The 15,096-nt window shown below is 29.4% G+C and overlaps 1 protein-coding gene across 5 annotated transcripts in view; it reads left to right on the top strand.

Annotated features, from left to right (window-relative positions):
• The first annotated feature begins 805 nt into the window (after positions 1-805).
• The window catches only part of LOC124540521 (zinc finger protein 408-like), a 104,649-nt gene continuing 90,358 nt past the window's right edge, over positions 806-15,096 (top strand). For all 5 annotated transcript variants that reach the window (XM_047118155.1, XM_047118158.1, XM_047118156.1 and 2 more), the window contains exon 1: positions 806-1,242. The gene's annotated coding sequence lies outside the window, so the exon portion shown is untranslated. The remainder of the gene's footprint in view (positions 1,243-15,096) is intronic.

The raw sequence follows: 15,096 nt of genomic DNA on the forward strand, positions 1-15,096 counted from the left end.
ATACTACTCAAATAGTTATTTAAAAAAATATGTCTAAAAATATTGTACGTTATTAATAATTAAAATTTCGATGATCGAATAAAAGATTGATCATAAATTACATCTCTAAACCATTTCTCCGAGACTTTTTTCCGACCATTACAATATTGTTAAAAATAGCGCTTCGAGAGAGCTAAGCTGCGCGCGCGCCGTTCCTTCCCCGTTGCCTGTAACTTCGATATAGGCTAAAACATATTATTATATGCAAGACGTTTCTTGTACTACGCCAAAACTAGGGTTGGACATGATGAACACATTCTATTTTTAAATTGTGACTTTTTTAATTCATATATAAATTTTATCGTTTTATTTAATAACTGAATTTAATTACTAAATTCATCAATAAGAAAACTTATTATTAAGGGATAAAATTTAATCAAATCCAAAATAAAGTTTTTAATACTATAAATAGTAATTAAATGGAATCCACTTTTTTTAATTAGATAAAGTACTTTCAATATAATAATTATACTATTATATTTGATAAGTGATTTTTTAAGCCTATTTTCTAGTTTAATTGTATAAAAAATCTACGAGTAATTAGTCTTCTTATCTGTTAATAGCAATTAAATTAACGATATAACAGTGTCAAACATGTATCGAATCGATTCTAAAAATACTGTTGCAAGTCGAGTGACGTATGCAAAAAGGAAGTGGGGCTAAGTCTATGTCCTAGCACAGCCCTACGCCCCGCAGGCAAATATGAACGAATGTAAGTTGACTTAGAATAAGTATGTTCTGCAATCGAGAGTCGGCCAGTGTTAGATCATAATGTGTTGAAAGTGCCTGCGCGCAGCACTACGCCGCAAAACAATGGAAACGCACCGGCAAATTTCGAAAATTTCGAACTGAAATTCCGTAATTGAGAACGCGCCAACCATCCCCGAAATACAACGGTGCGGAACTGTGTTCGATATTCGAAAATGTGACTAATTTTTTTTTTTAAATCAAAACTTTTAAAAAATTCGAATTTTACGTTTTGAATTTTATCGTAATATAATAAATAACGTTTCGTAATCATAAAATGTAAAATTACGCAACGGTCGTAAAAAGTGTGCGTTTTTTTTTCTGTCGATAGAGATTTTGGCGCGCATTTCTCTTGACACGGCCATATTGGTTTGTGTCGAAAAATGCGAAAAGTATAGACGATAGTTTGATATGTGATCGACGAAATTGGACTTTTAAGTGTTGGACAAGACGAAGGTCAGTTAAGTGTTGTACATTAATACTATTAATAGATTATTTAATTGTTTTAAATACATTACAGTTTTAGACAAGTGACGCGTGCCGTTATTAATAAAAACGGAGACATTATATTTGTATTCCGTCATTTTCTTTATTTAGAATTCTTTATACGCGAAAAAGTAACGGTAGTATTATAATATAAGTTAAAAGTAACTTTTAACTTATATTATAATTGTTTTATATTTTTTTATGTTTGTATTACATAAAATTATTATTATTCTTGGTAACTATGACGAATATCATTTTTCCATCTGCTTCAAGCGGATTAAAAATCTAAATATCTGAGTTTTAAATAATTATTGGCTCTCTAAATGTAAATTATTATTATTATAAATAGTTGTTGGCATCGCGATATTATTACGATAATGTTATGGAGATTTAAAGTGATAACCAGAAAAAAAAGTAAACAATTTATTAAAAAAGGTCGATGAGTTTACTGCATTTTCTACGCAAAATATAACCTATATTTATATAAACAATAAAATATTCTTTAAATAACCGTGTCTAATATTATAAAAGTGTTAAAGCACATTTTTTGTTATAATAAAATTTCATATCCATTTTCTTACATGAAATATAAAGATAATATTTAATTATCATAATTTACAATAACGATTCGACGACACTAAGTTTTTTTTATTATAAAAAATAATATGATTATATTTTATACATTATTTGTTTTTGTTGCTTTAAAGTATTACGTTATTAGTTATGTAGAATGTGTGTATTAGACGGAATAATAAGTTAACTTTTTTCAACAAATAATTTATCATTTTTTGATTATTTTTATTGAAGAATTATCATTGTTTTTTTATAAATCTACTGTTGCCATTTCAAGTTTTTAAATTATGCATTTATATACCTTTTTAAAAGCGTCAAATTTATATATTTACATGAAATTTTAAATATATTTATGGATCGTTTCACATTTAGTATGATGATTTATTTTTATTCGCGGTAATTCATCACGGGCTTTTGTATATTACTATAAATCTATCCCTTTAAATCAATATAATATTATATCCCCGTATAATAAATAAACAGTTATTATTATAAGAGATACAAAATCGTGGAATCCACACCTGGCAGGATATTGGCCAAGTTGTAAACTAACATCAACCGAGAATCGAACGTAAGCCGAGCCAATAAAAATCATACAATAATAAATATTTTTTATATGTTATTAATTGAATTTCATTAAATTTTAAAAGAAGCGATGAAGTATCTGGAATATTAATAATTTCAAAAATGTGAAATGGTAAACATAATATATAGTACGGTTTTGTCATATTATAATACGTCACTTAAACGGTTAACCTATAATTATATCAAATTGAAAAAATGTATTGAAATTAAATCCATTCAAATTTTTTTTAAATAATTACAGTATATTTTAATATTTGCTCTTTAGATACGTAACTAATTACTAACATGTAAAATTGATTATTTTCCTGTCTTTATTGAACAAAAAAAATACAAACGAATTGATAACCTCCTCCTTTTTCAAGTCGGTTGAAAAGAGCCGGTACTTTCATTAAAGTCAAACTTTTATTGAGTAGTTGGTTTTTTTAATTACCTACAGTTTTAATTAGGTAAATGTTGTCTCTAATTAAACTATAACGTTAATCTTATAAAATGAAAATACGAAAGATTTTAGAATACATTTGGTAGTACACTCATCAGTTATTCTACCGCCAAACAACAGTACTCAGTATTGTTGTGTTCCGGTTTGAAGGGTGAGTGAGCCAGTGTAACTACAGGCACAAGGGACATAACATCTTAGTTCCCAAGGCTAGTGGCGCATTGACGATTTAAGGAGTAGTTAATATTTCTTACAGCGTCATTGTCTATGGGTAATGGTGATCACTTACCATCAGTTGGCCCATATGCTCGTCCGCCAACATATACCATAAAAAAACCTTACTTATTAGACCACACTTTTTAAAATTGGAGATTCTACTGGAAGCGTTACATTTGTAAATAAAACGTCAGAAATCTCTCCAATTTGATAAATCACTTGGATTTGAAATGTTATGTGCATTGTAACTAAAAATTCCAATCACGAATAAAGTAAATTATCAAGTATTAAAAATTGGCTGATAGAAAAATTATGTAGCTAATCTTTGCGACATATATTAATTTCCCAGTGGAATATCGTGATGAAATACTTTGTACTAGTTATCCACGCTAATAGTAATGACCTTACCTTACCAACACCAGTGTGGACATATCTTTGTTTTTGTTTTTTTTAAATTTATATTAGGAAAGTTGACGAGGAAATGTATCAGCTGACATTAGATGGTTCCCGTTCTTAGACCTTTATAGTATTAATATTTATATGCGTCGCCAAACCTGTGAACAAGGAGCTTATGTCCCTTGTGTCTGTAACACTAGCGCACTGGCACACACATAAAGAGTAATTCTAAATATTTTTATATTCAGTTCAGATTATATTTATTTGTAGATTATTTGACGATGTTGATGATGATGGCGTGTTGCTACCCAAACCCTTCACATTAATAAGAACAAGGGCATACAAAATGGTGCACTTTCTTTAAATATGGAATATTTACCTTCCGTTGTTCTGTTGGCTTAGGCCTCTAAAGCCACGTATTCCTGGGTTCAGCCAGTAAAACGTTCTTAGGTTTTTTTTTAGGCGCAGCCAGAAACTCTCAGCAGCTGTCGGTAGTCTGAAAGTTGACAGTGACACTCTTGTCTTCCCGAGAACACGAAAAGCTCCCTCTTAACGGTTATAATTTGGCATCTCACCTGATTATAAGAGTATAGAGAGAGAGAGAGAGTATAGTGAACATTTGTGTTTGGACAGATAGCCAATGCACCACCAACCTTAGGAATCAAAATGTTGTGCCTATGGCTAAGTCACCCATCCAACCAGAACACAACTAAACTCAGTAATGCGGTTACGCGGTAAAATATCTAATGAGTGGTGGTACCACCTACACAGACGCGCTTATACAAATCCCAACCAAATGTACTACTTGTTTTTTGTATATCCTGGGCAGGTGATTATTCTTGGAGATATTGATTAAGACAGAAATCAATACGCAGAATGTTAATATGTATTGTTAATAACTTTTTTTTTAAAGAGCCATAGGTAATGATTACATACATACAACCTAATATTAAAAGCCGGTTGTAATTGTAATTTGCAACTTATCATCCTTCTACCCTTATCCCAATTCTTGGGGTCGGCGCAGCATGTCTTCTCCTTCCATACTTCTCTGTCAGACGTCATCTAACAAGTAACATTCTTTCTAACCATATCATCTTTCACACAATCCATCCAATTGTAATTTGCAACTAAGGGTTAAAGTATTGTGTCCACTAAAATTCTTGCCAATTTCGTGTTTAATAAGCTGTTAGTTAGTCTAAATGGTAAAAAGACAAAGTTCAATTACATTCATCGGTATGTCCTATTTTAATTACGTGATTTAAACGGCCTCGTTTGTTTTATTATTTTCTATTGGTTTTAGACCGGGGTATGGTACCACCCGTTCATTAACCGTTTCTTTTATTTTATATAGATATACGGACTGAATTTTGCGTTACTGGTAATGGCACCACCGTCTATGGTGTTGTAAGAATTATTAACCATTTGAAAATAAGATAATGTGTTTGTTATGTTTTTAATTATATTGTATTGCTGCTTAGTGGTAGGTTAGTGTGTGGTAACTACCCTTGCTTGAACAAAGATCTACGGCCAAGTAAACGAAGTTAGCACTTTGTAAAATTCAGACTTAGGCTGATAGGCTGAAAATAAGATATTTTAGATTTTAGAAAACATTTTATTGGTTCCATTTTTAATTTGAATGTAGATTATAAATTTAACAATTGTGAATCTGTAAAGACATACCTTTAATATTTTTTTCCAGATGTTCTGCTTTTTTATTTAAAATATACTGTATGAAAATATGACCGTGCAATTCACCGTGAATTCAAATATTGGCGTTAGAATATCAATTGGTACTGATCATTGAACAGAAAAACAAAAATAATAACTTTCTAAATGACAAATGTATAATTAGTCAATGTTAGTTTCATTTCATAACTTTAGAAAAAGAAAACGGTAAAGAAAAGAAATACAATTGCAGTACATTACTATTCAAATATTTATGGCAAATACGCACTTATAGTCTAAAATATAAAAGCTATTTTGCGAACAATTTTTATTGAAGTTGTTAAAAAAATATTTTTTTTAAGTTTCGTGACATTCACATATAATTACATTGGAGATACCAATTTTTTGAAAAAAGAACTCGGAAAAAAATATCACTTGATTGCAGTCAAAAAATCTTATGTCCACCAGATGATATCGTCGCAAATTATAAAGATTTTCTTTATAATTATATAGTGAGGCGGAAACTACATCGCTGTCCACGATTAAATTATTATCCTGTCTGCGTATAATAATTAAAAATATACATAATTATCGAGAGCACATCGTGTGATTTATTATATCGAGTTGTTGACAACAGATTATTAATTTCATCGGAATCGATAATTGTTTCGCGAAATTTCTAGAAAAAATATTTTTTAAACATCAACTCACATATTTGATAAAAATATATTACAGTATATAAAACAAATCAAATCAAAATAAACTTTATTCAAATAGGCTTTTACAAACAGTTTTGAATCGTCATTCTACAATTAAGTGAAGCTACCACCGGTTCGGAAAGTAGATTCTACCGCGAAGAACCGGCAAGAAACTCAGCAGTTACTCTTCTTCGACATTTAAAAAATATAAAGTCAAGTTAGTTAAATACAATTATTTAAATTAATATATCCTGCTTGCTTATATGTTCCAAGCCCTCTCCTTAATGGGAAAGGAGGCCATTAGCCCAGCAGTGGGAAATTTACAGGCTGTTACTTTACTTTACTTTTATCCTGCTTGGAAGTCAACAGGTATTAGTTAATTAACTCCACGCTTTTTTATCATCTATAAAATCTTGTATCGAACAATATGCTTTTTTTACCAATGTAATTAATTATAATAAATACTTCAATATATTTTCTTGACAACAACACAAAATATCCAAATAAGTAAAACGGCCTAATTTTAAAAAGGCTCTAATAAAGATGCTGACGTTAAAAAACTAAATTGATTTTTTTATAGAGTGAACAACGGAACACTCACATAATTTCTACATTACAAAAATAATCAAAAATGCCTTTATATTTCATACTTAATTATGCGAATTTACTATGAAAGCAAAATTACAAAACAGTCAATATTCTTAATATCTATCTTTATATATAACTTATAATTACTTAGCATATATTTTTGTGAAGGTATATATTTGTACGGTTATTTGTATGTAATGAAAAACAAATATAGAAAACTATAAAAGTATTTTTGTTGGTTAGGCGGAAGACTTCTTAGATCGTCGTATAATCACTATGGACCGTTCCTTTTAAATTTTAAATACATGACATTAGTCTAAGAAAAATACGAGAACACGAGTTTGTAATAAATGAAATGAACAGATTATCCAAACAAATGCATAATTTATTTATATTTCCCATATTTAAAAATATATATTTATCTTGTTTTTCCGAGTTGTTTTTCATTGCTCTGGACAAATAACTAACTTACAATGCATGTCTTTTTTATTTGCATTAAATTGCATATAGGAAAGAAAATGTCTTTAACAAGATCTTGCGGCAAAAGATTAGAGCTAGAATATTCTAGATTCAATATCACAATATATTTTATTATTATAAATAGTATTGATTTATTTATTTACTACTTAATTTTAATTTGATAATAAAAAAATATAAGTTTAAAAATGGAACATTAATAATAATTCCCACAGTAATTTAATCGAACTCAAAAATAGAACCGTGTAGAAACAGATAAAAAAAAACATCGAAATACATAAACGTATACAGATAAAACATAAATAAATTGTTCATATCGCATAATTATACATTTTCCTCGTGTAATAAAATAGCATGCGAATAAATGGAAAAATTTAGAGGCTAACTTTATTTCAATATACATAATATGTATATATTTAAGAATATAAAAGGCTCGGCGCCTACTTACGTAATGCGATTTTAAAGGCAATATGCTGTTTAGTGTACGGATGGAGCATGTATTATGAACGTGTTGTTAGTGTCCATTGTAGCGCGCCTAAGGACACGGCTTATTGAAAAATTATATAAAACTCTGTACACAATATTGATGAATATACAACACGATTCATCTGTTTTGTTTAATTTTTATATTTAAACATTACGCTAATTGTACAAACAAAAATATTATCACTATTTACAAAAAACAAAAGTATTGTGCATTTTATATCTACTTATGATAAAATTACGTTTAATTTTGAATGGATATCAAAACGAGGTTAATTTTGAACTAAAAAAGGTTTAAAACCTCCAGACTCGAATTTTGAACTAAAAATGGTATATAACCTCCTTAGTTGTCGCGTCTCTTTCAAATACTTAAAATTCTGTGTTGCAATGATCTAGGATAATAAAACGTAATAAACAGTTACTTTTAGTATAACTTAAGTTGTAAGTAATACATGTACATTTTATGGTTCTCCATTTAATAAAACGAATAAAATGCAAAGTAGATTGAGATTTATAACAGAAAAAATTTAAACATTAATTATCACTAAAAATATATGTATTTTTTTTTTATAAAAATGGATTTCCGATATTTTACCATAGTAGAAACAATATCTTAATATATGTTACTGTTTATGTTAAGTTTATATTATTCTCTTAAGTCAAATATTTTACATATATTATTATACATTACGTGAAAGGAATTGAAAGCAAGTAGGTGCTGCACATCCCAATAGTGCCAAATACTAGCGAGTTTCGTTATCTAATATTATTAGTGTGAAAGTACTTTGTCTGTTTATTTGCTTGCTCATTTTTAACACGCTAGTTAGAACAATTTTCTTTCCAAACTGTTGGAAAAAATTCATATTATCAAATCATTCTACGACATATATATATTAAATAATGTATAATGGGAACGTACCGCAGTGGATCTACAATCGCGACTTGTACACATATTAACATACATTTCAATAAACCTAGCGAACACTAGACTGGAAAAATGTCGTAATTCTATCAATACATATAAAAATTATTATAAATAATCTTAATAATAACAGGACCGCGTTGATATAAATTATCGCAAATAACTAGTATTCGTAACGGGAACATCTCAACGTTACATTGACTTTATATTGCTTTTTTAATTAATTCAATAAGTAATCCAAAGTAATCCGATTGAATAAAATATTATAACAACTTTGTTATTAATATATCGTGAGCTGATGGCACCGTGGTTAGGACATGTGGGTATTAACAGAAGATCACGGGCTCAAAGCAAGTGATGAAGTAAAATCTGCATGTCTAAAATGAAATTTTGCCATCACCGGCCTGGCATTGGATCAGTGTGAGTCTCTACATATTCTTCTCTTGAGATAGTTATCCAGAAGCATCATAAATTGTTACTATTACTAATATACTGCATAGGTTTACTTTATTATTTACTTGGTGGGTAGGGTTTTGTGCTAGCCCCCTAAGTACAGTGCAGCTAATATAATATAAATATAAGTATATAGCTTTGTTGTGGGTTTTTACCTAAAAACCCACAACAAAGCTATATATCGATGGCATAAGGTGGCGAATGAGCAGAGGGCTCATCTGATGGAAAGCGATTATCACAACCCATGGTTTGTAGGACCATTGCCAATTTCTGAGGTATATGTAGGCACTTTTCTTGGAGTCTTATCGATTCAGAAATAAAAATCTGGTTTTACAGATTGGTTGAGCGAGGCAGATCATATTAAAAGAAAATCATTTTTTATTAAAAAGATTTCTGAAGGAGGTTTAATTGTATAATTAATTATACACCCAACTCATAAAGCTTTGTACAATTTGTTTGAAATATAACGTTGATTGTGTCGTAATCCAATTGAGTTATGTACATATATATTTACATACCCATGTATAATCTATCTATTTTACTATTTCTACCTGGATGTATATACATATAATGACATAAGTAACGGTATTACTATAAAATGTTTTACAAAGATAAAACGGTTGACTTGTTCCGTGGGAAGGATTTTTCTATTGCCGCTTTATATTAGTTTCACTTATGGTCACCATGTTGGTTCAAATAATCACGATAAACGTTTTAATAGACAATCGTGTGACAGTGATTTTTTTTAACTTTTATAATTTTTTTTTATTTACCTTATTGTGTACAGGCTTGTCTGGTATTTAAAATGGTGCCACTGTTATCTCTTTATATTGTAAAATAATAGATAATGTTTGTAATTAGGACTATGATTGACAGTACTTGATGGAATTTAAATATACTAGTTAAGAAAACAACGAAAACAAGAATTTATTGTATCAAAACTAGCTTGCTTGGTTTGTGGCAATAACCAATATTAATATATTTCAGTTGGAAATAATTACAATTCATTTGCAAGATTTGATCGGTAAAGATAAAATATGATTGTAAATTTTTTTAGGTTTATTTAAATGATGCAAAAGTGATCATTAAAAACTAAACATCAAATGACAAAAATTTAAATAGCTATGCATCACAGTTTCATCTAAAATGCAACGTGTAATACTCAGTATCGTACTTAAATATTGCTACGCGATTTTGATACGTGTATCCTTTAAAGATTATCATTTTAAAAGTCAATATTGCATGTCTATTTGAGTCATTTTTGATGTAATCTGCGTTCATTTGTGTATTCTTACAAATTAGCTCTACTGTATTATATTAGGAACAAACGTACTATAATATGCATGTCTGTTTCATACAGATTGCCAGATTAGCTGGCGTTTGAGATTACCTTCTTCGCTCCTTATGACTGTAGTGTGAAGTTAACCTTCCTTATTAAGTTGCTAACTAACACAAAAATCTGAGAGCCAAGATGGCCCAGTGGTGAGAGCGCGTGCTTGACCGATGATTGCGGGTCAAACCCAGGTAAACCACTGAATTTTCATGTGCTTAATTTGTGTTTATAATTCATCTCGAGCTCGGTGACGAAGGAAAACATCGTGAGGAAACCTACATGTGTCTAATTTCATAAAAAATAATGTCACATGTGTATTCCACCAGATTAGGCATTTCAACCTTCAAATACAAAAAAAATACGATCAACTTTGTTCAAATGTTGGCTCAAATATTGGTCACATTTCACCTCCAATATCATCAGCGTGTATCCAGCCTTAGTGAATATAAGATGTTAACAGTATTAGGTCGTACTCTAAGCCGTTTGTTACGTTTAGAACGATAAAAGATCTTGATTCCTTGGGAGCATTTTAATTGGATGAATAATTCTCCCACGTAATATTATCATACAATTTTGTTAATGAATTTCTTATGGATTTGAATCTCGTAGAATTTAACTAATTATTCAGTTTTGTTACGTAATAAATATAATAAAACTAAAATTGTTTCTATAGACTTTTTACGTCTGTATTATGTATATTAATATACAATAATTTGCTTAAGATTGTAGATATAATAATTGAACTAGATTTTTATGAATTTTTTTTTAAAAAGATAAATCCTTGCTCAAAATCCAACATATGCATGACGAGATCTACACTGCCTCATCTTTTTCTCTCCTCAGCTATTTATTATTCTAAGGAAGAAGACAAAATTTTGCAAATCTAGAAAAATCTGCTTTAATAAGTGTTGAAATTCTTTCGACTTCCTAAGCTGAAACACTTACTTTACTTGGTAATTTGGCTTTACCCGTTTGGGTAGATATCCTATTATTAAATTATTTTATAATGATTTATTTTTTATGTTTCACTTTAAATACTTTATGTAGGCTTTTTCGAGCACCTTTTAATTGTTATTTAAAAGTTAACTACATTATATAAATATATATATAATTGAAGCTAGTATGGTTATTAACAGCGGGGAAATAACACCTCAGTTCCCAAAGTTGGTAGCACATTGGCAATATAAAAGATCATATTATTTATTATTAGGTATTTTCCTATTCCACTTATATAAAAAAATTGGTGTGGTGGAATAGACACTAAAACTCCATCCTTAATACGAGAGTCCTTTGTTACCGTGTAACGTTTCCAGCCTGTTTTTGTTCTATATTTGAATCTATTAGAATTCTCAACGTGTAAGCCCGTTACCTATGAGCTAGTAATTGTATATATTGCATACATATAGCATCCAATTATTTGTTACATTTTAAATTCGTTGCTTGTTCTATTTCCACGACATAGAAATTCCAATCTCGGGTCGTAGAATAGAAATATATCAGAACTGGCATTTAACAGCTATTGAGTTCTTCTTCAAATCAAATCAAATCAAAATAAACTTTATTCATGTAGGCTTTTACAAGCACTTTTGAATCGTCATTTTACAATTAAGTGAAGCTACCACCGGTTCGGAAAGTAGATTCTACCGAGAAGAACCGGCAAGAAAGTCAGTAGTTACTCTTTTTTAACATTTAAAAATACAAAGTCAAGTTAGGCAAATACGATTATTTAAATTAATATATCCTGCTTGGAAGTCAACGGGTATTAAATCCACGCTTTTTTATATACATATACATATTTTTTTAAATAAACAATTTAAAAAAAGAATATCTAATGCAATATTTACAGTATTTATGCGTGTGTGTTACTTTACATGTATTTGTGTATCACACTGACCTTATTGTTAGTTGTTAGTTAAATTCAATTATTTAAGAAGAACTCTAAACTTGTAGCAGAACACGATCGTTAAGTGGCATATATATGATAGTGACTATTATAATTATAGTATTCAAATGATGAACGTATATGTAAGTATAAGTCGATTTTCAGTTTTTGGCGAGTGAGATTCGATGTGATTTCTTACAGAATAGCTGGTGCTTTTATCAAATCTAGCTATCTAACATATAAATTTTATTTATAATGTTGGAGTGTTCGAAATTTAAAAATTGGATCATTGTTGTTTATGTAATAATTCGATTTTACAATTATTAAACTCTTCAAAATTGAGTAGTTACGTTATTTTTTGTAATGATTAAGTAGTTAATAATTTCATAAATAATTTATAAAATATGTATTCACGAGTTTCTTTTTGTAATATTAACAGTGTATAAAACATAACATATTTTATCAATTAAAATTTGCTAAGCATATGCCACTTCTAAGATTCCTTTATCTATGGATAGAATAGTTAACAAGTTAGACCGATGTTCTATTGTGTCCTTTTTCCTGCAATTGGCGTGTTTTAAGTTTATTATCCAAACAAACCATTGTTCTAGAAGTTGTGTTTTTGAAATAGATGGTCACATAAAACGTATGAGTGTCACTAACGGTTCACATCCCATACCTATGATGGTTAATTTGTAATTAGAAGTTACCAACTATAAATTACATACATATATAATTCTAATTAACTAACATGACTATATTTTTAAATGGTGAAAAAGAGTAACTATTGAGTTTCACGCCGGTTCGTCAGCACCGGTAGCTTCACTTAATTGTTAAATGACTATTCAAAAGTGCTTGTAAATACCTCCTTGAATAACGTATATTTTGTTTTTTTTTTTTATTTAATAAAAGAAGGCAAAAGTCCATACTACGTTAATGTCTAGTAAAAATTGTATTTAAAATCGAAGCGGCGTAATGAAACAAGCCCTATAATCTTCGCCTCGAGAAAAAGGCTGTTGATAAAAAATGATAAAAGATCAGGGTATAATATTTTCAGTTATTAAATAAAATAGCTAAGGATCATGTTATAGTAGTAAGTCATATCTATAGTAGGAAGTGGAGGTCAGAAAAATATGGCGTACGGAGAGTTTCAAATACAAATAGGGATTTCCCTTGACCGATTTCGGGATGGCGACCAATCTCAAGGGACCTACCACGATGAGAGCACAGTGTATAAACGTTCACTCTCCATTCCATCCTACGACCGGAAACAAATCAGACGCAGGATCAATAGCTTCACAAGCTTTGCAAGACACAGAGTAAAAATATAACCTACTTCCAAACTTAAGGCTGCTGTAATGATTTACTTTGAATAAAACCAATTACTAATTATTGAATCGATATGGGCCTTGGCATAGCCACGAAGCTAATGACATATAAGCTTTTTATATAATAAGAATTATACTGTAATTCTGTTGTAATATATCTTTGCAAAAGTTTCATTAAAATCTGACAATTATATATCTAGCAGTTGCTATTGTATTCAATAATACATTTAAATAGAGTCTTCATAATAATAATTGTTATAAATACTCTTTAAGGCTTTTATTTTAACTGGTTCCAAAATTAAAAATATATTCACTGGACGCAAAGAAAATATAAAATGCAATTTTATTTTATTATATAAAAAAACATGTCGTTTGTAATAAATAAAATAAATTACCCTTTTATAAATAAATATATTCGCATTAACATCGATTTTGCTCTAAAAGATGGTAAGTTTGTTTTCTTTGCACATACACAAGCGCATTTTACGAGTGTGTTCGTCTTTCACGACGTACTGATGCATCACATAAACCAGTGCTTGGCGGCTGTGCCAAAAAACACAAAGGAGTGCACTCGGATCGAACGATTTTGATCCTTTGATAAATATTTTGTATTTTATTTGATTTTAAATTAACATGGTTATTTTTATTATTACAGTTATTAACTACGGGATATTTATCATGATTTTTATTTTTATCCGTTCGAGCTCGATATTTCGACATTATCTACGAATGTCTTGTTCGCGACACTATTTGTTATTTAATTACCAAGATATTAGATTTTTATTTTACATAAATATTAAAAAAAAAGAATGCTTAAAATTAATTTAAAATAAAAATAATAAAATACAAAGATAACTTTTTAAAATATTCAATATACACAATAAGATAGTTATTTTAACTGTCTCTTGTTTCGTTTAACTAATAAACTGTATTAACATTTCCGTTTAAAAATGTGGGAAGTGATAAAGGAAATGATGTTCATGACTTAAAGACTTAACAGGGCGCAGTTATACATAAAACATGGTAGCTTAACAGTATCGAGTCCCATTTAAAATACAAAATGGATTCCTTGTGCAGTAAGACTCACGGCTTTTGGCGTGATAATATCTTTACTTTTTAGTTTCTATTAGAAATATAACGTTCTAGAATGTTTTTAAAAATAGTTTACCATCGTTATAAATTGGTATACTTTGTAATGTGATATTCGTTTTATATTTAAGAGAACGAATTATGTTAATGACATATGACGCGAATTTTTTTTTTTTGTATTAATATTTATACTGTAACTAGCGGCTCATCCCGGATTCGCACGGGTGGAAATTAGTTTTTTTTTCTTATATTTTTACCTTTTACTTTGTTGCCTTATTTGGGACGTGTTTAACATTTTTATATTTCAACTTACACAAAAACCGTAATAAATTATATAGAGAATTATGAACTTCTGTCTATCAGTGAAAACCGCATGAAAATCCGTTTAATAGTTTTGGAGTTTATCGCAACATACAGACCAACAGACACGGTCATCGACTTTGTTTTATAATATGTAGCGATTATATTTGATATCTCTATATATTGAACGTCAAACAATTGAAAGTATTAAGACTGGCCGGTCTTAGTATAAGCAGTATAAAAACTGAGTACCGCAAAAATAGATGTTTGTAAAAATGTGAATAACACATTAAAGAGAGCCGCCGCCGCGCCAATCAGATGTCTCCGTTCGTTGTGTTTGTGATATTAGAATATTCGTGACGCCTATGTTTGCGTTGACTTAGAACATTCGGTAATCCCA

Source organism: Vanessa cardui, chromosome 25, assembly GCF_905220365.1.
Source record: "Vanessa cardui chromosome 25, ilVanCard2.1, whole genome shotgun sequence".
NCBI lineage: Eukaryota > Metazoa > Arthropoda > Insecta > Lepidoptera > Nymphalidae > Vanessa > Vanessa cardui.